This window comes from Glandiceps talaboti, chromosome 12 (assembly GCF_964340395.1).
Source record: "Glandiceps talaboti chromosome 12, keGlaTala1.1, whole genome shotgun sequence".
Lineage (NCBI taxonomy): Eukaryota > Metazoa > Hemichordata > Enteropneusta > Spengelidae > Glandiceps > Glandiceps talaboti.
In genome coordinates this window covers 9,340,032-9,365,077 of record NC_135560.1, presented here as the reverse complement: position 1 = coordinate 9,365,077, position 25,046 = coordinate 9,340,032, and the positions used below count along the sequence as shown (strand labels likewise).

At 35.1% G+C, this 25,046-nt stretch overlaps 1 protein-coding gene across 5 annotated transcripts in view; it reads right to left on the bottom strand.

The window, feature by feature from the left end:
- The window catches only part of LOC144443220 (rho guanine nucleotide exchange factor 28-like), a 162,639-nt gene that overhangs the window by 121,670 nt on the left and 15,923 nt on the right, over nt 1-25,046 (bottom strand). The gene's annotated exons all lie outside the window — the stretch shown is intronic.

The following is a 25,046-nucleotide window of genomic DNA, read 5'->3' as shown; positions in this document are numbered from 1 at the left end:
CAAGCTTCAGTATTTACTGAAATACACTTCACCATCATTTGAAAATTGCAAGTCCACTAAAGAAGGTTGGTGTGGAGAGTTTCTTGAGATAGTTTGGGGGTTCACACTAGACAAATTGTGTTGACTCTGAGATGACTCTTAACTCAAAATCACAGAACAAATGTGAACAGTTTAAGTTAATCCTGAGTCGGGTTTGGTTAATAGGCCTGAAGAAAGAAGGGACTTCAGACCAAACCAAGCCAAATCTCTGGGCTACATGTAGGTAGAACTCTTACATCTTGTAATTCTATAGGCATATAAAAGATCCGATGTCATAATTTAGTCTATGTATACATAATGCCAATTCAAGAAAACCCCGATTACGTCATTAAGTGTACCATGTATACTATACTAACAATGCCAAAAGACAATTTTTAATGCCATCAAAGACATTAACATTCCACTGGAACAGTTTAATTGTTGTTTTATGGAAGTATTTTCACCTGTATTAAAGAGCTAATAAACTCAGATTGTGTCACTTTCACAACTCAAAGAGTGTTACTTTCACAAATATGCCTGTAATATGGCTATACATATCGTTAAATGCTTTCATCTTAAATTATAGACAGTGGTTTCCCCTTCTACTGTCTAGCCTTAAAGTTACCTGTATTTCTCATCAAACATACTATTCAATGTAATCACATGTACATGATCCTGTCTATACCTTGTATATACGTAACACGATAAATCCAGCTTATTATAGAAAAGTGTTCCAAGTTACTCTCTTTATCGTAAAAAAAACTACCTGTATTTCTCATCAAACACACAAAACATATGTGTATCTGACTTATCACTGCTCATTTCATGTAATGGCATGTTTCTTATGTCACTTGAGACTTGTGATGTATGTCTATTACGTGTATGGAAAGCTTTAAATAAAACTGTAAGACGTTACGAATGAGGCAAGCAGTGATGCTATCTATAGAATGCCGCATATGCTGCTATTATGGCCTGCACTCACAGAGACTGTTCAGCTGCACAAGTTTCAGATATTTTCTTATTATATGAAATATTTGTCCTCAAATGACCTTGTGACGTTCTGAATTGTGTATCACTGTTTGAGGTATATTCTGCATCTGTCATAGTTTATATCCGTATGATGGATTTTATATCAAGAGCTTATCATTGTTTATGTTTTTTCAAGGGCTATCCGCTTACAATCGATTTAAATTATCACTGTTTATTTCTTCCATAAAATGGCAAAGTTTACAACTGAAGTGCTATTTCAGTAAACATCATACAAATTCACTATACATATTGCAACTTATTCACAATCGTATCAACATTAACAATGTTTGATTTTGGTGGTTAAACATTCACAAACAATGTAAAGCATACTATCAGTGAGTTAGTCTTCCAGCTGTAAAAAATTTTCAATAATGTAAATGTTTTGAATATAGTAAGTCTAGAATCTGTACATGTCAGCCCGTTTTCTACAATCTCTCTCCCCACTGTATAGTTAAATGGCTTTCTCCAGCATGACATTCCATTCCGACAGCGGTAGTTTTAATGCTGTGAAATGTAATGACGTTATCGCATTCTCACGTTACTTACTTTACGACTGGCGGTTGAGTTTGTAGTAAACTGAATGAAGTAAACAATTACAACTGCCTGTCAGTGTGTGATGGATTACTACTGACATGCGCTGTTCACCCTTTCCCCAGCAGGAGATTTAACTAGATTTTCAGGAGAATTTGTCCATTTGACTATACATGGAGTGAGAAGTTACAGAAAACAAGCACACACGTATTGTTACTAGACTTATGATATACAGCGAGGCTGATGACTGGTATTAACCAGTTAAGTACTGTCTTTCATTGAAAGAATCTGGTAAGATGAACGATAAAATATAAACACTCACAGTAAGTGTTGTCTTTAAACTTTAAGATCCAAGACAAGAACATATCATTTAAGACATCTTTACCTAGGACTATGATAAATTTGATGGGGAATCCCTGTGAAAACTACTGTTCAACTCCGGTAGATTTTACCTACTTACAATTACCATTCTTAACAAAAACACTGGTTATACCACATAGTTGACATGATATCCAGTCCAACATTACACACGTACAAGTACACATGACATACAAGACTTCCAACCAACGGTGAAAACCAGAAAGCCGTGACTTATTTCGTAATGTTCAGTAACTTATCCCAGGGTCTTCCTCCACTGTGACCCCATGTCGTCAAATTACACAAACTATCATATGACTGACATTATCGGCAGTAACTGTGCTCCCATACTATCTATTATTGAATGATAAAAATAGCTGTACTCAGTAAATATTTGTTAAATATGGCTTGAATCAGCTGTTTCTCCCTTGTCAATTCATTCTAAACAAAGCCATGACATGAATTAAAGTCTACTTGTACAGGTATTTACCAGAACATATTATTGAAAAAGTTTCCCTATGTTTGCACGTCAAAAAAGGGAAGAAAAAAAGTCTAAAAAGTGCAAATGCAGCTGGGTACACATGTGTGTGACAATTATATCAAAACTGACAGCACATTTGTAGTCTGAACTAAATCAATCTACTGTTCAAAAAGTTTAACTTTCAAAAGTTGTTTTTTTGTAAATATAAAGAATCATACATTATGACTGAAACTTTAAAAAAAAAAAAAAGTATTACATCACACTGGTTGAGCATGTTTGTAAATTTACTTATGCGTTTACCTGTATCCCATAACAGTTTTGTCACTACTGGTATATTGAGACTCATAGTGACAAGGCCCCCTAAAATCATTCATATTTCTCATGCTTGTACAAATCCAGGAATAATACAAATGTTTGAAAAATTGAATTATGGGTTTACTAATATCCCATAAGGGTTTTGTCATTTAAATACTGGGAAATAATGGTATATTAAGACTCATAGTGACAAGGTCCCTTAGATCATTCATATTTGTCATCCTTGTACAAATCCAGGAATAATGTCTAAATGTTTGTCAAATTCTCAGTACCTGCAACAGCATTTTACTTCATGCTAGAGGGTCAAAAATAGAACAAGAAGGTCAGCTTACTGTTACACGTACCTCTAGTAATGCATGTGAAGCACATGGAACGGAAGTTATGGGTGCGACTGAAAAATAGAATAGTCCTTATTTTTTATGACTCACCTAGGTGGTAGAATTCTATTACAGGTAAGGTGAATTCCTGCACACCACCCTAAGTACACAGATATATATTTGATTTATCCCTGGGAAGATAGAACAAACTAATCCAGCTGTACCTATACTACTGTCAACAGTTAGATTACGATAAAACCAAAGTAAAACCCTCTTAATTTAAACCCTTTTATTGGGTTTGTTTCAAACTCATCAAATAAAGTAAATTAATTTGTTATTGCAAAACATCTCATCTGCATATATTGAATCATGTTATGAAATGATATGATGTACATGTAAGAGATATTTCAACACAACTTGAACTTTTTAGAAGTACACCAGACAATGAGAACTATTTATATTATCATAATTGTGAAACATCCATTTCAGAACTTATCCAAAACAAATAAGTCATATTAAAATCATTATTAATGTATTTGGATTGAAAATACTATATGTTTACCATGGAAGATAGAAAACTATGGAGCTATGATGCAGCAAGACAATGGACTGCTAAAATAATAAATTTCATGTTGTTGTTTTTCAAGAAGCGCTACCTTCAGTTTTAGAATGATCATGTAAACAGGGATTTTTAGTCATGACTTTGGTGTATTTATTTTGGATACCAATTACACTTAAACAAAACAATTCTTAGCAAACCCTTGGCCATATTTTGTCTTGTACTGCAATTGTAATAGTGAAGTTACCTCATTGGAATCTACTTTTTTGAAGTGACTACCTAGCTTTGGACTGCAGTTGTTATGGCTTTATCAGTGTTGCTATGGTCTTTTTAAATATCTTGTTCTTTTTTTTAGAATCGTTGCTTGCATCCCTTCACATACACTTCTCCAGAAAAACCTACTGAACTGTGAAAGATACATCGAGTTGTTCACCCCTATCAGGCTTCTTAACCACGTGACTGCTGGCTGATACAGTGATAGTCTAGATCCTGACGGACCACATTCCGATTTTACACTACATTATCTTCACACATTACGTCTAGTCAAATTGTCTTTACTCAGGGCGATAAATATGGTTCAACCACATGCTGGGCGAAGCGCAAACGGAGCATATCAGTAGTAATCCATCACAAATTGACAGGCTGTTGTTAATATTCATTGCTACAGCTGGACTGATATGATATGCAAATGTCCAACTAAACTCCACCTCCAGTCTGCTTAAACTAAAATCATGTGGGATGCAACAACGTCATCATGTTTTTATGAACACTGTGGGGGAGGGAGCACAGAATTCTGTGCGAGACAAATGACATTGACTAGACGTAATGTGTGAAGATAACGTAGTGTAAAATCGGAATACGGTCGTCAGGAACTAGACTAATACAGTGATAGCGTGGCATGAATGTTGTATTTTATAGACTAAACCCTACCAGCATCAGTACAATTAAGACTATATGTCAACTAAATGGATTTTTAGACTCATTTGCACACTGTTCAAAATTATATTGAACACTGTCTTCATATTATTTTTTTTACATTACACTCAAAACAAAACAGTGTTATTAAACACTGTAAACATGTATGTGTTCTGCACAAAACTCAACTTATTTATTTATTTATTTATTTATTTATTTATTTATTTATGGAATTCACTCCAACTTGAAATAAGGACTGAAGACAGGACATATTCAGTCACAGTTTTAAAGACACCCTTATTCAGTTTTTATACTTGCTTTGTTCCAATATTTTATATTTCTAATACAATATATTTTAGACTTTATGTTTTTGTTGATTTTCTCCGTGTTTGTGCTGTTCTTTTCATTCCTTTTTGTTTATTTTTTAAAATTTTGCATGTAGGTGTACACATCATAACTAAATAATAACAATAACAACTTCACGCCACATCAAGCACACTGTCTTTCACGGATATTGAAAACACTTTCTCACTATTCAGCTAGAGAACATTTCTGGCTGATTTTGATGTCCATGGTGATGTTTGACGTCTCCTAAGAACTCCAATGTGCGATCTACATCCTGATTTGACAAAAACCTTGAGGGTAATGTTGATTTGATGACAATCAAATACGTTGGATATTGTAGAGTGCTTTCATTATGAAGCACTGATAACAGTGATTTGTAACTCTTTTAATGTGATAGACAATATAGCTTTTTGACATTCTAACTGATAAAACTATACCTCTTCTGAAGTTCTGCAATGTATGTAAAGGGTTCATTTTCAATCACGGGTCAGTTTCTCGACACTTCCAATATGTATCAAGCCATCATTTTCATGAATACAGCCCCCAAAATGCAACTATTTTCAATAACACAGTGACAGATTTCTTTCCTGTATATTCATAATACCGTAGGCAAACGTTTATAGGAGATGAAATATCTGTAATACTCTCTAAAATGGTAGTTTCATAGGCGTTATATGAGTTGTGTGAATGTGTTACACGTTCAAAGTCATCTTGCAATGAGTGTCATCTTAATCCAACCCCTATTTATATGTAGAGTAGGCCTTTAAGAAAAATTTGGGCACACTCTCGTCATTGAATTTTTGTAACATCTTCAGGTTTACTATCAATTTATTTTCAACGTATGGCTATACGCATTTACATTATAATTATTGTAAGGCCTCATTTACGTTATGAAAATAATTTTTGAAAATGCCAAAATTTGAAAGATAATATTTCATTTTAAAAATGTAGTCTATGTAAATGCAGTCTATGTAAATGGGCGAAAATGAAAACATTCAAAAATGGCATCATGTAAATGACTAAAAACTGAAAACCAAAGACCGGAATTGATTGATGTAAAATACTTGCGCTTAAATCATTTCATTATGTTTGCTTGTGTACAACAGCATCATATTTTACTTATTCCATGGTGTTTCTGTGTAAACAGTCAAAAAACGCTTGATGGCCTATCATGTACATGCATAAAAACATAACAAAATACAAACGATACTAACGTTTTCATTTGAAAACAGCGCTGTGTATTAAAACTGGGCCCAAGATTAATACAATTATGAGGGACTGTCATAAGACAGTGTATGTAATCTCTGCAGGAAAAGAAATTAACGTGAAATTTATGATTCAATATCACTATAAATTTGGAAAGCAGACCCAAGTTTTATTGGCGACATTGACCTTTGACCTCTGTGAATATACATGCATCATAAACATTTTAAAGCAGTATTTAATGCCATAATATATTACTATAACCTTCGCATACATTTTAAGAGTACATTACACATTACAAATTACCATCGACACATTCATCAATGAGCATTTTAGTATTGAATATATTCACATCAAAACCTTTCTAAGTGCAAAGGTTGTCACTTCATTTTTCTATTTGTGAATGAAGAATAGTTCTCAGTATGGGTTGTAATACACTGTAACTGTATGATTTACATATGAATGGAAAGTGTCACAGTCAATGTTCAATTACAGGAATTGATATGTGAATTGTGGATGTACAGTGCACAGTTAATATGTGTTAGGTGAAATATATACGTTGTACAATACACCAATGAAGATTCGTACTTTTACGTTATATGAACTGTAAGTTGTACAATGCACAGATGAACATTCATACTTATATTTCTAGGTTATATAAACTATATAAGTTGTCCAATGCACAGATGAAGATCCATACCTATACATGCAGATCATCATATGAACTATACAAGATGTACAATGCACAGATGAAGAATACATTGAAAATAGTTGGAAACCTCCTCTTACGGATGACCGAGCCAGAAGTTAATATTAGTTGCATGTCAGTGCTGTCCCTTTAATATCTGTAATAACGTCTAAACAACATTACATGTGAAACTAGCCAAATTAATCAGTTCACTTTAACTACATATGCTGCCAGCATCAGACATAAGTACAGGTGTGCACTGCATAGTAAGTACATCTGTGTTCAACTTTGTAATCACTTCAAGGTATACAATGTTATGACTTCTCTATGTTTTTCCCCATGTCATTGATCCACATACATTGAGATCAAGCATTTAGCCCTTAGCATATGGAAATTAGTTGAATTGGGAGAATGTATTCCCTAACTATCCATACTAATTGTACTAAAACATGGAAAATACATCATACTAAATAGTGATATCATCATATTGGGAATACAAATGTAGTTCAATAGTGTACACTTTTCATATTTGCATAAAATATTCACAGTTAAATTTAGGGTAAATATTCATATGAATATATGTATTCAAGGGGAAGGCCATTCCAGGAAAATCAAGTCATTTTCACAAACTATGGGTTCTGGAGAGTCATTTCATGATTTTACATCACCTGTGGTTACTTGCGATTTCAGAGACACATTAAGTTGATCGTGTGCCTTTATAGGGTATCTTTGCTATTGGGCTATTGCATCATGGGAGTCAGCAGAAGTAATTATTCATGGTTGAACACTGAATATTCATGAGAGATGTAATACACAGGTGTATTGGCAATCAGGGTTCATGTCTGAAATCACAAGTATCTGTAGGTGATACAGATTCATGACAGCATGACTCTCCAGAACCGATTATTTATCAAAATATCTCCATTTCCTGGAGTGGTGTTCCCCTTATATAGAAATCAAAATATTACATTTTGTATATCAGATACACATGATCAGGTGATGATATAAATAAAAATATCATTATCCACTTTCTCATATTTTGATCTGGTCTGGCATGCAGAGCATTGCTAAATGCAATATTAGTAGCAGAGCGTTACAGATGTTTCATCCATGGAATTAGGCGGTCACAAGTTGTAACTGGCAGTTTCATGCTTTTGCAATCTTCACTCATCTGAAGATCACTGAAGCATGAAACTCCGAGTTACTACTTGTGACCTCATACATATGTGTGTAATTCTCTCTCTCTCTCTCTCTCTCTCTCTCTCTCTCTCTCTCTCTCTCTCTCTCTCTCTCTCTCTCTCTCTCTCTCTCTCTCTCTCTCTCTCTCTCTCTCTCTCTCTCTCTCTCTCTCTCTCTCTCTCTCTCTCTCTCTCTCTCTCTCTCTCTCTCTCTCTCTCTCTCTCTCTCTCTCTCTCTCTCTCAAATTAACTTATGAATTATTTGATTACGTTACATGTTTATCAAATAAGAAATATGCAAATTGACCTTTCAAATTAGATTATGCAAAGTACCTGCTGTTAATATGTAATATGCAAATATGATTCAATTATGTAGAACATAGAATGAAAATAGTGTTCAATTTCCACTCCTAGCATTCTATATCACATATCATATCATATAATCATATATAGCATATCGTATATAAAATCATATCTTATATCAGATCAGATCATATATCATATCATATCATATCATATCATATCATATACTAGTATCATATCAAATGATTTAATGACAATTCAGAATACAGCTTGAATTAAAAAGCTTATAAATTCAAACTGCGTCGCAATAAGATTACATATACAAGGTTATTACGAGATATCCTAAAAGATCTTGAATTTCAGACAACAGTCTTTTAGCACCTGAGCAGGGATAATTGTTGTTGGTTATTAGGAAACCTCATTCTAAGACGTGAGAGAAGTGGCTATCATATCATCTCACTAATACTATCTTTTCTGCATTCACCACATCTTGTAGTTAAAAGACACGATAAGCATCTTGTTGCCATTTCTGGGGATTTTCCATTGCATACAAGAAATCGAGATAGGCATCTTGACTACATATCTCAATTTAACACGCAATCTGCATTGAAAATTTATCATCAAAGAAAATCATCAATGTCTGTGATTGAAAAGGATCTCTTCTAGAGTATCAAGATGAATATCCTCTCTACCAATGCCAGGCTTTTCATGTTAATAACATGTATTCTGTCTGCCTATTTTGTTAGGCTTCATAGAAATGCATGTATTTTAAACCTACACGAGCTGCAATTGGAATACTTTTTGAAACTACTCTGTGCCATATAATGACTTACTCAGGATGCCATACATCCTATACACAGTACTGAATCACTTGTGGGTAAATGTATTTATGCAGCCATGCACATAATACATGTATGGTATGATAAATCCAATCAATTTTGGGTCCACACCAGATAACAATTTTGATCTGTTACTGAATAGACAAAATGGATATAAAATGAAGGCTCAAAATTAACTTTTTTCTTTGGTAGTCCTAGTGGGCTACCAATTTTAGAAAGTGGTACCCCAAAGATGGTGACAATATTGTCCTATATTCTTGAACTGAGTTCCTCTACTAGAAATATGTCCGTTATTAAAAATACTTTTATGTTCGTAAATCTTTCATCCTTAAATCATCACATCATCAGTGGTAGTCCGAGTGGGCTACCAGCTGCAAATTATTGTAGCCCCATGACTTGGTAGTCAGCAGACACAGGACTCCTGTTCATTTAATTTCAAGCCCTGAAAATATGTGTAGATCTCCAGTTAACATGTACAGTGTCCGTAATTAAACACTTTTCATTGAATATATTGTTGGTTGTCTGATCAAAAAAATAATAGACCGGTTAAATCTAGTACAGGTTTAGGATTATTTTGTATACATTACATTACCAATATATTACCTCATTGTATAACCTTATACATCTATGTTTTTTCAGACTATAGCCTACATTGTACCTGCAGTAGACTTGAAGGACTATCACTACTACACTATTCTGCTATTGTAAATGTAATTTTTATTGTTTGAATTTTCGCTGTCCTCTTGTATATTCTGACTCCTATTTTGAGCTGGCCTCAAATGGTATTCCACTATTGACCGTGATTGGTCATTTTTAAATCGCGCAATCAGTATATGTAAATATGACCTGTCTCCCCACGTACATAAATTTCTCTTTAAATTTACACTAATGTTTTGCACACCTTATGCATATGGGGGGTGTGGCATAATACCAGCTGGAGATAGGAATGAGAGTAGACTAGGAATGACAGTGAAAATTTAGAAAAAATAAAATGTTAGTTAGGATAGCAGAATAGTGTAGTAGTAATAGTCCTTCTAGTCTACTGGTAGGCTATTCAGACGACTGACAGATACAGAAACCTTTCCTATTACACACACAGGTATTTGTACATAAACTTACAATAACAAAATAAACTATTTGTAAATCATTTGTTTGAAATATAGGTGGAGTAACATTAGAATTATTTCTTTTAAAATGAAAAGAATTCCTTTCAATGATTTGTCATCATCTACAATTACATCATCTGCTTTCTACAAAAACTTAACAATTTTCCACCTTTAGTACACAACAAAATTGCACTCAGACTGACCGACTAGTAGTACTTGTACAAATCTATGCATTCAATGAAACACACAGTACATCGGATAACATAGCCTATACAAAGTCAAGAAGGTGCGTTAGATGCTTCAAATTTGTAGGCGTATTTATATTCATCTTTGTATGTGACAACTTGACAAGCAATGTCTCCCTACTCGCCACAAAAATGCAGTAATTGAACTGTGTGATGAGTTAACTACAGTATCAAGGTGTGATTAATATGAGGTGTGTCCAGACCCTTTCAAGACAACACTCACCATGTATTATGAACATTACTTGTTTATTCCAAACGCCTTCACAACAGGACAGTGGGTGTTCACTTTGTCCTAAAATGAGTGTCAGCGCAGTTTTCAGCACAATCTGGTGACTAATTTTACCAGCATTAACATTACATTTGATTTTTGCCCTTTGCTTCCTGGTATAATTGCATTAATATTTCAAACATTGCCTGAATGAACATCCATTCTTGGTAGCCTGTTATTTTGGAATTCTGAGTATAAGGAACAACCACCCACTTTTTAAATCAACATGTGTCTTCACTCTAAATATAACCAATGTTAATATATCAAAAAGGTGTGGTTTCGTCAACACAGATTGTACAATTTTAAATTTGTTATAAGCAACTGATAAACTCCACAGGTGTATGTCTGTATTAATTACATGTATGGTATCCTTCTGTATCCATGGAGTTGTTTCTACTTGTATATAGACAGTTGCATAAATCAAATTATATTGCTGACACTTTGTTGTTAATGAACTACATGTAATTAGCTAACTGATTAATCAAATCAATTAATGAGAAATGCACCTCAGAAATAAACTCTTAAAACTTTTGCTGTTACTTGGAAGGGGGGGGGGGTTTATAAATCCATGGGTTTTGTACAGTGCATAAAACTGTGTACCGGTGTCTAAAAACGAAGGGTTAGTACAGTACATAAAACTGGGTACCCGTGTCTATAATGAAGGGTTAGTACAGTACATAAAACTGGGTACCCGTGTCTAAAAACGAAGGGTTAGTACAGTACATAAAACTGGGTACCTGTGTCTAAAAATGAAGGGTTAGTACAGTACATAAAACTGGGTACCCGTGTCTAAAAACGAAGGGTTAGTACAGTACATAAAACTGGGTACCCATGTCTAAAAACGAAGGGTTAGTACAGTACATAAAACTGGGCACCCATATCTAAAATGAAGGGTTTTAGAACAGTGCATAAAACTGGGTACCCCGTCTCTCTACAAGTACTTGCCATTAAGAATCTCAGGTCATGAAGATGGTGACAATACACACTACTTGAATTGGTAATCATACTTTATGGCTGACTATTAAACATCTCAAGTTGTCACCATACCTGATTTATGTAAAGTCAAACTAATCATTTGAAAGCAGGATCTGCCACTTTAAGACTGTTGAGAAATGTTCTGTAGTCACGACTTAATGCATGAATGAACCATTGGTTGGCAGAGGGGTTCTTAAGAACAGCAAAGAAATGTTACATGAATGATTGATTGAATGAATGAATGAATGAACTCCAATGCTAAAAGCAGCTATGTTTTTCAAATATCTCCTTATCATTTTTTCAATCATGCACACCTAGGGAAACCACTGAAGACATGTCATTTTTTTAAGACTTGGCCAGGAACTGATTCCTGCTTATGTTCATCAAGTTAATGAGATAATACATATCCCAGTGTAATATTGATGTCACAACAAGTATGGGGAACTAATACTCAGGTAATAGGACTTTTGGCCATGTCATAAATCCAGGGCTTGAAATTAGTTTTTAGCACAGGGTAATAATAGCATCATGTCTAGACGACTAAATTCATAAAGTAAGTAGTTTAGTAGACCAATGGAAATCAATACTATAGAATATTGTAGCTGAACCATTCCCATGGCAAAATCTAATAACCAAGCCTATAAGCATTAAGGCAGAAGGCAGAATGCACCTCAGGGATGAGCTTCAAAGTTCAATGAAAATAAAGGTTCTTCAATCTCTCCAAAGGTTTCATATATGGAAGCTTGCTTCCAAATATTTTCAATTATAAACATCAGAAATTTGGGAGTCGGTCGTCTTGTTTTCATGAAAATCATCAATCTTTCATTTTCCCATAGAGTTTCAGCATTTCGGCAGCCATATTGGATTCTAAAATGACTGAACTTCAATAACTTTTTGACCTCTATTTACAAAATTTGTACGGTGAGCGCTGATTTTTTTTCTTGATTTTAACTAAGAATGGGTTAGAATTTTCTTGAACAAAATAACAGAAAAAGTTTATTTCTGAGGCACAATTCATGTTAAATTGAAGGTCTGTACATGTATTTGAACTATATCATTCAATGATATTAATATCTTTCTATGTCAAATAGGACAGAATGGGATTCCAAAGTCATTCATACCCATATCACATATATGAATACATGCATGTGCATAGTAGTTAGACGAGTCTGTTTTGTAAATGTCATACAATTTATCTTTACCACCAACTTTAACAATAACTGCAATTAACTTACAATCAGCAGGGATCTAAAGATAATGTTAGTCTCTCTTGATGACATTTGAGATCAGACCTTACATCATTCCTTGAGGCTTGGGCAATAAGTTGTAATGTCAGAGTTAATGTTCTAAATACAACAGAGACCGGTTATCTCCTTAGCAATGGGCAGATACAGTGAGTGAGATGACAGTCTGTTTATCTTTCGGTACATCTCATATGACATGAAAAAGACATTGTTATTTCATGAGGAAAGTGATATCTTGTCTTATTGAAATTATATCACTGATGGTAGGAACAATTTGTGATAACTGCAGTTTGTTGTTTTATGCACGATTATTATTACAAACAGCAAAAACATATGTGATATATCTGGAAGGATATATCTGTCATAGGTATTAGTTGTAATGTAAACAAAATACTACATACCTGAAGTTCAAGTACGTTCTTTAATGACCTTAGCACTGACTGTGTAGGGTCAAATATCACTTTTTTAAACAAATGTCAAATTATCAAACAAAATAAATAAAACTTTTGTTTTGTCACCATGGAAGCATATGTAGATCTTAAACCATGGATTTCCTGATGTGTGCACAAACAGTACATTCCAGTGGACATTGCCATACGTAGTGATGAAGTAGTCTGTACCAAACAGTGGAATGGAGAAAATGTGAGTAAATACCGTTCACTATCATAAACTACCTGTTTTTTTTGTGGGTGCAAATATTCTAGAGTGTCACAACAAGTACAGGGCCCAGATTGTGAACAAAAGCCATTGTTACAAGACAGGGTTGAAAATTTTATCAAGCTTACTTGTTGTAAGGAAAGGAATGCTGTGAGGCATTTGGGCATTGCTATTTGTTGACTTCTAAAAACTGTGCAGAGTAAACACAGAGAGGATTGTGTCAAACAAGTGATACACAGCAGTTTTGTTATGTCCGTCTACAGTCTATGAAAGGAAAGAGGAACACACACGTACGGTTGTAACTTGTATGTCTGCTAGGAATTCTCAAATTAGTTAATAGAGATGTGGGGAAATTAATTCTTGTATTTTAATAAATGTATGTACTGTACTGATAATGATATCATAGAACTGTTCCAATACATGTCTGCTAATAAAATCAAATACAGATATTCAAATATAGTAAATGTACAAATTAATATTGACATTACAGACAAATTTATTATCAACAGCACAACTGCTGCGACACTGATACAATCAATATTAACATGTACATATATTTCCTACGGTTCCTTTAACACTATGTTATTATTATCTTAAATAAATCAAGATAAACACACTGGCCATGCTGTGAGAGAATGCAGACACACAGCATACAGTGAAGATGGTCTTTGCCCCACTTGGCACACCTATGTAATCTAGGTATATTTATTGCCCAGGTTCAGACTCAACATCATTACCTTCCGTGGCCTAAATTCCACAGTTCACAACATTTACAATTGGATTAACTGGACTGTTTTTAATATACAACTGAAGTCTTCACATAGCTCCTTATCAAATGTTTTTTTCATGGAGGTGATAGAGGGATAGAATTACACTGTGTTTGCTGACATGTAAAATAATACCGGGACACATGACCACATAAAACTGGTGATAAAGCTATCAAAATTGGGGGAACTTTTTCCATAAAATACTCCAAAAACTAAAAACTCAGAAGACGACAACTACATACCTGAGTAAGGTCACCTGCTAGTTCCCATTAGAAAGTGAAATAGCAAGCATAGCTTGTTGTCTCATCAACAGCTTACGACAATGTGAAATTGGAAATACCCACTCCTAACAGAAGTGAACCTGTGACACTATATTCAGGTGTATGTTAATAATTAACAGGAACAATAACTCCCTAGATGCATGACTAGTTTACCTTGTCATTTCACGATACAAGTCAGCCTACGCACACTGCAAACATACTGCCCCCAAGCTGATTCATCTAAAATATTCAGTGAGACAACAACTTCTTCCCATCTATATCATAAATTACTTTTTAATATGTGGGAATGAATTTTCGGAGACACCGGGTTCATAGTCATGCAAAATAATAGGACATATCAACTGAAAAATTTCGGAAAACGAGTCCCAAAATAATTGATTCTGTGAGTAGAAATGTTCCTTTTTCATAACTTATGTTATTCTACTTACTATGACCACGGAACCTGTCGCATAAATTACACGGTTTGTCCAAAAACATCATTAATTCTACAGCGACTTTGATTTTCAAATGCAAACAAATGTACTTTATATGTTTAGACATAATTTACTTTCACTGAGTAGTTAGCTACATCTTTATCTCTTTACAGTGGTTGGTAGATTCCACAGTTTACAAGGCTGTTTGAGAAACTTGATATCTTTGATTTGCAGTAATGATCATAACATACATCCATACTATGTCTGACGTACAGTAACAAGCTAAAAGCATTGAATGATTGATCAGATTATAAACTTCTATGAAAAGTTTGAGTTTGATAAGACAATGTATATTTATGACACACAGTTGGTAACGACTGATTAATTGATTAGTTGACTGATTGATTGATTGATTGATTGATTGATTGATTGATTGATTGATTGAATGATAGGTTAAATTATTAATTAATTAATTGATTAATTAATTGATTGGTTGGTTGGTTGGTTGATTGGTTGATATATTAATTTTAATTATTTGGTTGGTTGGTTGGTTGGTTGGTTAGTTGGTTGGTTGGTAGGTAGGTATATTAATTTTAATTGGTTGGTTGGTTGGTGGTTGATTGGTTGGTTGGTTGGTTGGTAGGTATATTTAATTTTAATTGGTTGGTTGATTGGTTGATTGGTTGGTTAATTTATTTATAGATTGATTTAAAATATTTAATTTGATGAGACCATCTACTTCCAAATGATGGAACTGCAAATACCAAAGTTGGACGGTACAATGTATGCAAGATTTCTTTTCAAATTTTTTACATGTACTTACAAAAATCTCCACAGCAACGACAATTAACTAAAATTTCCTACAGCTAGTTTTGAATCTAATGTCACAAACAAATTACAATGATCGTAAATCAACAATATTTCATATTTTTCATATTGCACCTTAATTCTGCCATGCATTGAAAACAATATCATAAACTGAATTTGGTCACCCAAAACAACAATTCAGTGTTCACTGGACTGAGAGCACACTAAAACTCAACCCTTCCTTTCATCCCTTTTTAAAATTTTGTTATTTGGAAAATATAGTGATTTCCTTTTTCAGATACATGTACCTTACTATTATATATTAGGACATCAATTTGGTATATTATATTGTAAAAATTCACTAAATAGACAAGGACACACATGCACGCACACACGCACATACACACACACACACACGCACGCACGCACACACACACACACACACACACACACACACACACATACATGTACATACATGCATACATACATACATACATGCATGCATGCATACATACATACATACATACATACATACATACATACATACATACATACATACATACATACATACATACACACACATACATACACACACATACATACATACACACACACACACAAACACATACATACATACATACATACATACACACACACACACACACACACACACACACACACACACACACACACACACACACACACACACACACACACACACACACACACACATACATACATACATACATACATATGGGTACATACAAAAATATGCACTACAGACAATGTAAGGTTTGTAATTTGACCACACAATAAATGTATATCATCTCACTCGAAGCACACAAAACAAATCGCCTTTCTTTTCACAGATATCATTTCATGTATTCACAGGGACCACATTTCATTCCATAAATATGGCTACATGTGTGTTTCTAACTATACCTCATAAAGCATGAGTATATATATCGGAACAGTAATTATATCTCCGAGTGCACTCAGATTACAAATTACAAAGACATCATAGGCATCCTGTAGTACTAGGTCGATATCATGATATATCCATTCATACAAAGTGACAAGGCATTGAAAACGAAAACACAAATGGGGCCTGTGATCACTATGGGATATAACTTGTACTATTTGACTAGGAGCAAGCTGTATTTTCATTACGTAGTGAATCTGCACAAGGCTTTTGTGTAGACTATCAAGAACATAAAATAATTTGTCATCCAGCTGACATCTGACAGCACAATAAATAGAGGGCTTTTCTCCTTCCCCCAGGGTACAAGAAATAGTTAACCTTCAAGTGTCCCTAAAGTATCTGGTAAATCCAAACAAAATGTGGAGCTGAGTAACTTTTTTAAGTTCATTCCCTCTTGTTACCATTCAGTTAACTTCAGGGTTATTGACTACATCTTTGCACAAACATGTTTGTAGTCAATAGTGTGACACTAAAATAATGTTGATCAGACTCTCCATTCACTTGACTTACATACTCGGTTACTCACCTCGGTGTTGTTCGCCATCGCTAACGTCATATACATACGTACTCCACACCGGTAAACGCATTTCTAGTAATTCATTGAACCATTTACTCCCGGGACGTAGCATTTTAGTCTGCACTACTATACATGTATTAATGGTACTGTTGTAACGATATGAAGGTCTCGACACACTACCTTTTGTTTTCACTTCTCACTAAAATCCTTTATATGGCATGACGTCAATACACTGTGAATGGACAGGAAAATTCTGACATGTGCGTCTTAACTATTTGCTGCCTTTCTATTTGTTACTTAGATACCGCACCACCAGGGAAGTTTAAACACTAGAGACAAACCTACAACATTGGCTGCAGACTTCTGTTCACCACTCCTGAATGTCTTAACCTATCATTGTTGGACTAAAAACCTACAAACTTTTATAGTCAAGTTAACGAAGACTAAGCAATTGTCCATATGAATTGTTTGACAGAATGGGATCATGCTACTGATTCATCCTTGTATTACTAATACATAGTAGGTCACGGCCGTGTGAGGCCACATTAGAACCATTGTGCATAACATATGTATTGTCTTGGCCCACATATATATATATCCACCTTCCATGCAGAATACTTTGTCTCTCTTCAATCCTCCACAATAACATGTGGTGTTTTTGTAAGCGACTGAGGTTCAACTCAAACACAATAACTCTGCTTATCAGTATTTATGGAGCAAGTTTCCACTTCCACTTACATGTATGTGTGGTGAGCTGTGATAATTGTTACTGGTTTTCCAACTCTCTTATCAGACAGGGTTCTAGAACCTTTCAAAAAACATTGACACATAATACAAACGCATGCATAAAATACTTCTTGCCAATACTTGACATATTTTCCCTTATAGAAATAAGCTTTGGAGAATGGAAAATCCTAATAACAATGGAATAGTTAACGCTGACACAAATTTGTAGTATATACAATTGCAACAGTCTGATTGAAAAGAAAATGCAAGTGAAAGAAATAAGGACAAAAACACTGTAGATTTTAACATACAAAACCTTTGATGTTTGAAGTAGGTGAAATGACAGGGGTCATTACTGAAATGCTATTATTTACTCACAACAGCAACCATTACCATGGTTACCACAGGACCACCAAGAACAAGCTTCTTGTAAATCTATGAAACCCTTTCATGAAGAGTTTGAGCATACCATGATTCAGCAATTATCTCTAAAATATTCTCAAATAACGGAAAAGAAAAAGTTCCAGAATGTTTTCCTGCTTCACACTAGATATATAGCAACAGATACAAGTAACAGCAATTATGATTTGGTAACTCTATGAGTTCAATCTCTACGGGATACAAAAAATACTTTTGAAAATTTGACAATGGAATTCCATTCAACTTTCATTATTACACAGTACAAAGTACATCTCTTGTGTGTATAAGAAGATGCTGAGATATTCTTTCCTGATATTTTTTTCACTACATAGAGAGAAAGAGAGAGAGAGAGAGAGAGAGAGAGAGAGAGAGAGAGAGAGAGAGAGAGAAGGGGTAGAGAGAGGGGGTAGAGAGAGGGGGAGAAGGGAAAGAGAGGGAGAGAAAGAAAGGGGAGACAGACAGACAGACAGACAGAGACAGACAGACAGACAGACTAACATCTGACAGAAAGACAGAGCATCAGAGACAAAAACAGAGATACACAGAAAGACAGACAGACAGACAGACAGACAGACAGACAGACAGACAGACAGACAGAGCATCAGAGACAGAGGCAAAGCATAAGGCAGACAGACAGACAGACAGACAGACAGACAGACAGACAGACAGACAGAGCATCAGAGACAGAGACAGGCAAAGCATAAGGCAGACAGACAGACAGACAGACAGACAGACAGACAGACAGACAGACAGACAGACAGACAGACAGACAGACAGAGACAAAGCATCAGACAGACAGACAGACAGACAGACAGACAGACATACATACAGACAGACAGACACAGACAGACAGACAGACAGACAGACAGACAGACAGACAGACAGACAGACAGACAGACAGACAGACAGACAGAGACAAAGCATCAGACAGACAGACAGAGACAGGCAGGCAAAAACTGGCATATGACAACTACAACTCCAATTGAGACAAAACAAATCACTTCCTATCAGTAGCAATCAACAGATATCATATCGACAGTGACTATCCACAAATGTCACGAGAACTGTTTTGTGAACATATTTTTCTAATCCATTTAGCCAAATTTGAAAATAACTCCAGACAAATCTCTCGTTTACATACAATTATAATAATAATGTTGGTTTTTATATAGCACTTTCCCACTCTGTGCTCAAAGCGCTTTACAATTATTACCCCTGGCACGGATCTATAGCAGCACACTGGCCCTTTTACTGGTACTTCCTCAACACCCTGGGGAGCATACATTTGTACAATCCATTGCAGCCTCTATGAGTGCATAGGATTAAAACATTCACATTGCAACCTCTATCCTACCAGGTCCCCAATCATACAGCTGGGTTGACTGAAGCACAATCGTGGTTCAAATCTTGCCCCAGAAACAAATCACTGCAAACGGCGCTCAAACCTGCAACCTGCAGATTCCTAGCCAGTTACTCTAACCATTTACCCATCATGACTTCACTATACCTGTCTAACAACAGAAGGAAATCTGTACTTTGTGTTTGAACCTTATGTTTTGCCTTCTAATACACAAGTCTGAGCATTTGTTGTAAGCAATCTACAGTTTACAGTCTTTTATTGAAGGACTTTGATTGAGAAGCTTGATACATGCATACACCAAATTGAATTTTGATGAATGTCATTACATTAACCTTAGTCCTTCCAATTCTCTGGTATGACGTCTTTTATGCAACTCCTTAATACAGTTTCTAATCAGGAGCCATATAAACATTCTGGACTAAGTGTCATTTGATGGCTTACAGTCAGGCATATAAATTAGGACCAATACAAAGCTCAAGTTGTTTTCTTAATGGTGAACGTATATAAAGTCAATTTTACGTGCAATTTCATATCACATCAAACACACAATCAATCTTTTCTTAAAGTTAAATCTCTCATAAAATTCTTATTTAAGTGTTGTTTCAAGGTTTCAAATCAAGCCTGCTATAGTACTAGCCTAGAGATCACAAAAGTACATGCCTATACAAGTTCTTTTTTTAACTGTGAAGGTGAACATGGAAATGGCCAGATATTATTCAGTTTCATCTGTGTAGGTAATATCATGTACAAGTAAGCTTAAACGATGCACTGCCCCAAAACACATGAGAGTAACCCATTAATTACTTAAAACCCTCTTCAGGTCAAGTCCATGTAAAAGATAATTGCTGTGACAGGAGTCATAATGGACTTCACATTGCTGATGGAGACCCGAGAAATCAGGTTGAACATAAGGATTTCATTTCAGACATTTTGGTGCCATACCAAATTTGTGTATTTAATGTAACTATACATGTAGTGAAATAGGAAAACTCCTGTACAGCGCTTCATGAACCCTGATAGCTTTTTACCTACTTGTACATCCTTCAAGACAGACTGGTCATGCATAAGAATTTGATTTCTCTGCTATCATATCTAGTTTGTTATCTATACTGTCCTATTCTATTGTATGGATAAATGATAAAACTTGGAATGACTGTCTTCCTGGCTAGCACGACAGACACTTCACGTAATGGTAGTACAATCAGGACAGGCAAAATACAAAAAAATGTAATTCTGCAATCACTAGATTTCGTAATGGTAAAATCAAGGAACACAAGGGAATAAGTGTGCATTCCACACCAGTATTCCCAAGATTTCAGTATGGTAAAATTAAGGAAAGCATGGGAATAATTGTGCATTCCACACCAGTATTCCCTGATTTCATAATTGTCAAATTAAGGAAAGCAAGGGAATAATTATGCTTTCCACACCAGTATTCCCAAGATTTAAGTATGGTGAAATCAAGGAAAGCAAGGGAATAAGTGTGCATTCCACAGCAGTATTCCCTGATTTCATAATTGTCAAATTAAGGAAAGCAAGGGGATAATTGTGCATTCCACACCAGTATTCCCTAGATTTCACAATCATAAAATCAATAAAAGAAAGGAAAAAATGGTGCATTTCAGACCGGTATTCATTTAGATACTTTCAATCAATGATTGCTAGAATCTTTAGATGTCCTACGTGATGTAAAGTGAATTAAACAAAGTAGTGAGCTGATAGATCATTTCAAATTCTCTCTTGTCAAGCTGACTTAGGAATGACATCTCCAGTAGCGTGAGCTGAACTCAGCCCTAGATAACGTAGACAGCTGGTGGCAAGTTTTCAAATACTGAAGTATCAAGCTGGTTTTTTCTGTTATCGTGACGCCTGCACCATTCACTTTTAAGACCTTTGCTGCACATACATGTACATGTGTAAGAAACATTTTTTTTTTTTTACTTGCAATCAATTTGATATTATCCATATGGTGCCCTGATAGCTTGATGTCTATTATATAGGCATAGGTTTTATATACGCATACATGTTTTGTTTTTTTAAATTAGTTTTACTTAAAGTTCAATTTCCTTGCATAAAATTTCTAAAGACTGAAGTGGTTCAGTCTAGCTAAACTCAAAATACACTGACATGATACACTAAAAGCTATTACCTTTAAATGATGTAAGGGTGTGGTACGGATCAGTGATTACTTGCACTGTTGCGTGTGCATACAGGTAGTATTTACACTGCAACGCTATACTGAAAACATTATTGCATAAATTATGAATGCAAATAAGATGTAAATGAGTGTGCGATCGTTTCTTGTGCACATACTCGTGTGATTACACAGTTTGATTGTTAGGGTGTGGTACGGATCCGTAATTACTTGCACTGGTACATGTGCATACGGGTGGAATTTACACTGCAACACTACCAAAACCATTATTACAAATGTATGCAAATAAGATGTAAATGAGTGTGCGATCGTTTCTTGTGCACATACTCGTGTGATTACACAGTTTGATTGTTAGGGTGTGGTACGGATCAGTGATTACTTGCACTGGTACATGTGCATACGGGTGGAATTTACACTGCAACACTACCAAAACCATTATTACAAATGTATGCAAAAAATATGCAAATGAGTGTGCAATCGTTTCTTGTGCACAAACTCGTGTGATTACACAATTTGGTTTAAGGGGAATTCGCTGTTTTGAATAAACATATGTAATAATAACAGAACCCCATGCATTGCATGAATGTCAGTGTGGTATTGGGGTATTTTCACTCATGTTTCACTGGTGTTTTCTGCTGCACTCCATGCAGAGAACACTGCAAGCACTTGTGCAAATACCGGTACCCCGAGTACACCACACTTGCACTCACGTCATGGGGTTCTGTCACAGTCATAGAATGTGTAGAGACACTTGGTTACTGAAACTGGTGTTGGTAACCAAGAAACTATATCAAGATGTCGTTATTAAAATTCTGTACAAAATTGCAGGACATGATTTAATATGTTTAAAGTGGCCATATGGACGAGGGTTTCGGTATTTACTTTGGATTTGCAATTTATAAAACTATTTTATCATATAACTTCCTTCTTGAAAAATTAATGTGAAACAACATGTGCCAAGTCCTTGTTTGTAACTCAATAAATTGCGAAAGATTCATAAATGTGTACGTACAATTACAAACTTTTTGCACATTTTTTCAGCTTTTAGCTATGTGTTGAGTTATGAACACAGACTTTAGCAAAGTTGTTTCATGATGATATTTCAAATAGGAAGCCATGATAAAATTGTTTTATGAATTAATATACCAAAATAAATATCCAATCCTCATCCATATGGCCATGTTAATACTTGGAACTACATATCGATATTTCCATTTGAATCAAAAGTAACTATCGAAACCCTAAGGGCTTAAGTTAGAGGTAGAGACCCTTTAATATCAGATGCTGGTTTCCTATCAGAGGTTACAAATGTACATGATGAAATAAACTGGTACACATTCAGATTTTCCAACGTCTCTTTTTAATAAACTTAACCTTCAGGAATCAAAGTTTATCTTTCAATTTGTACTTCACGTGTTTCTCCTGTGTCTGTTTACATGAAAAGGTCACAATAGTTTGGTCTATTTGTAAACATGAACTTGCCCTCAAACCACTTTGACTTTGGAATCTCCAGAAGTTGTGTTAAAACTTGTTTCGTAAGGCAGCTGAACAACATGATGTACAATATATCCAACTGTCCATGCATTAGTGTGTTTATTGTCTCTATATATATATATATACATGTACAGATACAATTGCCTGACCTGAATCAGAACCAGGTGTACCTTAGGTACAAATGTACAATGCCTACAGTGTACAAGCAAAGCATGGCTACAAAGAATGTGCCCTTGTACTGAGGACAGCACACAGTCATCAACACCTGACCACAATAGGAAATAACAGATCAACTATTCAACAAGGTTACAATGAGGGAGCTGTTGTTCTTTATCTGTTCAATTTCATGGCAGACTTGTCAACATAATCTGTGTCAATATTGTCAATTCTTTGTATATCTCTATACAAGCATACTTCAATCAATATACATTCAATGTACATCATACTCGGCCTCTGCAAATATATGTTTCACAACAAATGTAGATTTTCTTGTGAGTCATGGCAATTTCTCATACCTACAAATGTATCTAACTAATGCATCATGGTGGGGTTGAATTTGGAAATGATATCAAACTAGGTATTGCTACCAGCTGACAAAGATTATCAGCCTTTATGTTAGTATATACATTGATCTCTCAATAATGGTAACTCTATCAGTGTTTCCAAGGCTTGGTTACAAGGATCCATCCACAAGGAACTTGAAACTATGACAACGACTAGCTACATGTTCATGAAATTTGTTTCATTTCCTGACTTTTTAATCTGATTACAAACAAAAATTCCTATTCAAAAGAAATAAAATTTCTTGGAAACAAATCCCTCAATTTTTTTTCATACCACTTAAGGTGGTGACAAATCAAGGTCAGTGACAATTTCAGGATTTGCTTCCACCTAGAATTTGTGTGACTTTATGAGTAGAAATTCTTCATTTACTATAACTATTAACCTAAATGAATATTCCTTATTGCCTGATAACTTATATTCACAAAAGACAGACAGACAGACAGATAGACAGACAGACAGACAGACACACACACACACACACACACACATACAGACAGACATACAAGAGACTGACAGAGACACACACACACACACACACACACACACAGACACAGACACAGACACACACACACACAGACACACACAGACACACACACACACACACAGACACACACACACACACAGACACACATACACACACACACACACACACACACACACACACACACACACACACACACACACATACACAGGGTTATCTACATAAACAAACATACTGACACTGATAATAGCCATGGGTATCATTACCACCAATCCATAAAGCACATGTGGATAAAAAAGATAAGCCATGGATGTTTATTTTTTAAATAGCAAACTTTCTTCTGACCTTCAATTTGTAAGCCTTCCAACTGGACATGATCCCCTAGGCTAAGAAGTTAACAGGGTTGTGTATATGGTGTTATTTTGTTCACCATAGTCATGCACCACCCTTTCAACTACAATCTCACACTTGCAAACTAAAGCTGTTATGAACATGGCCTCTTGGTG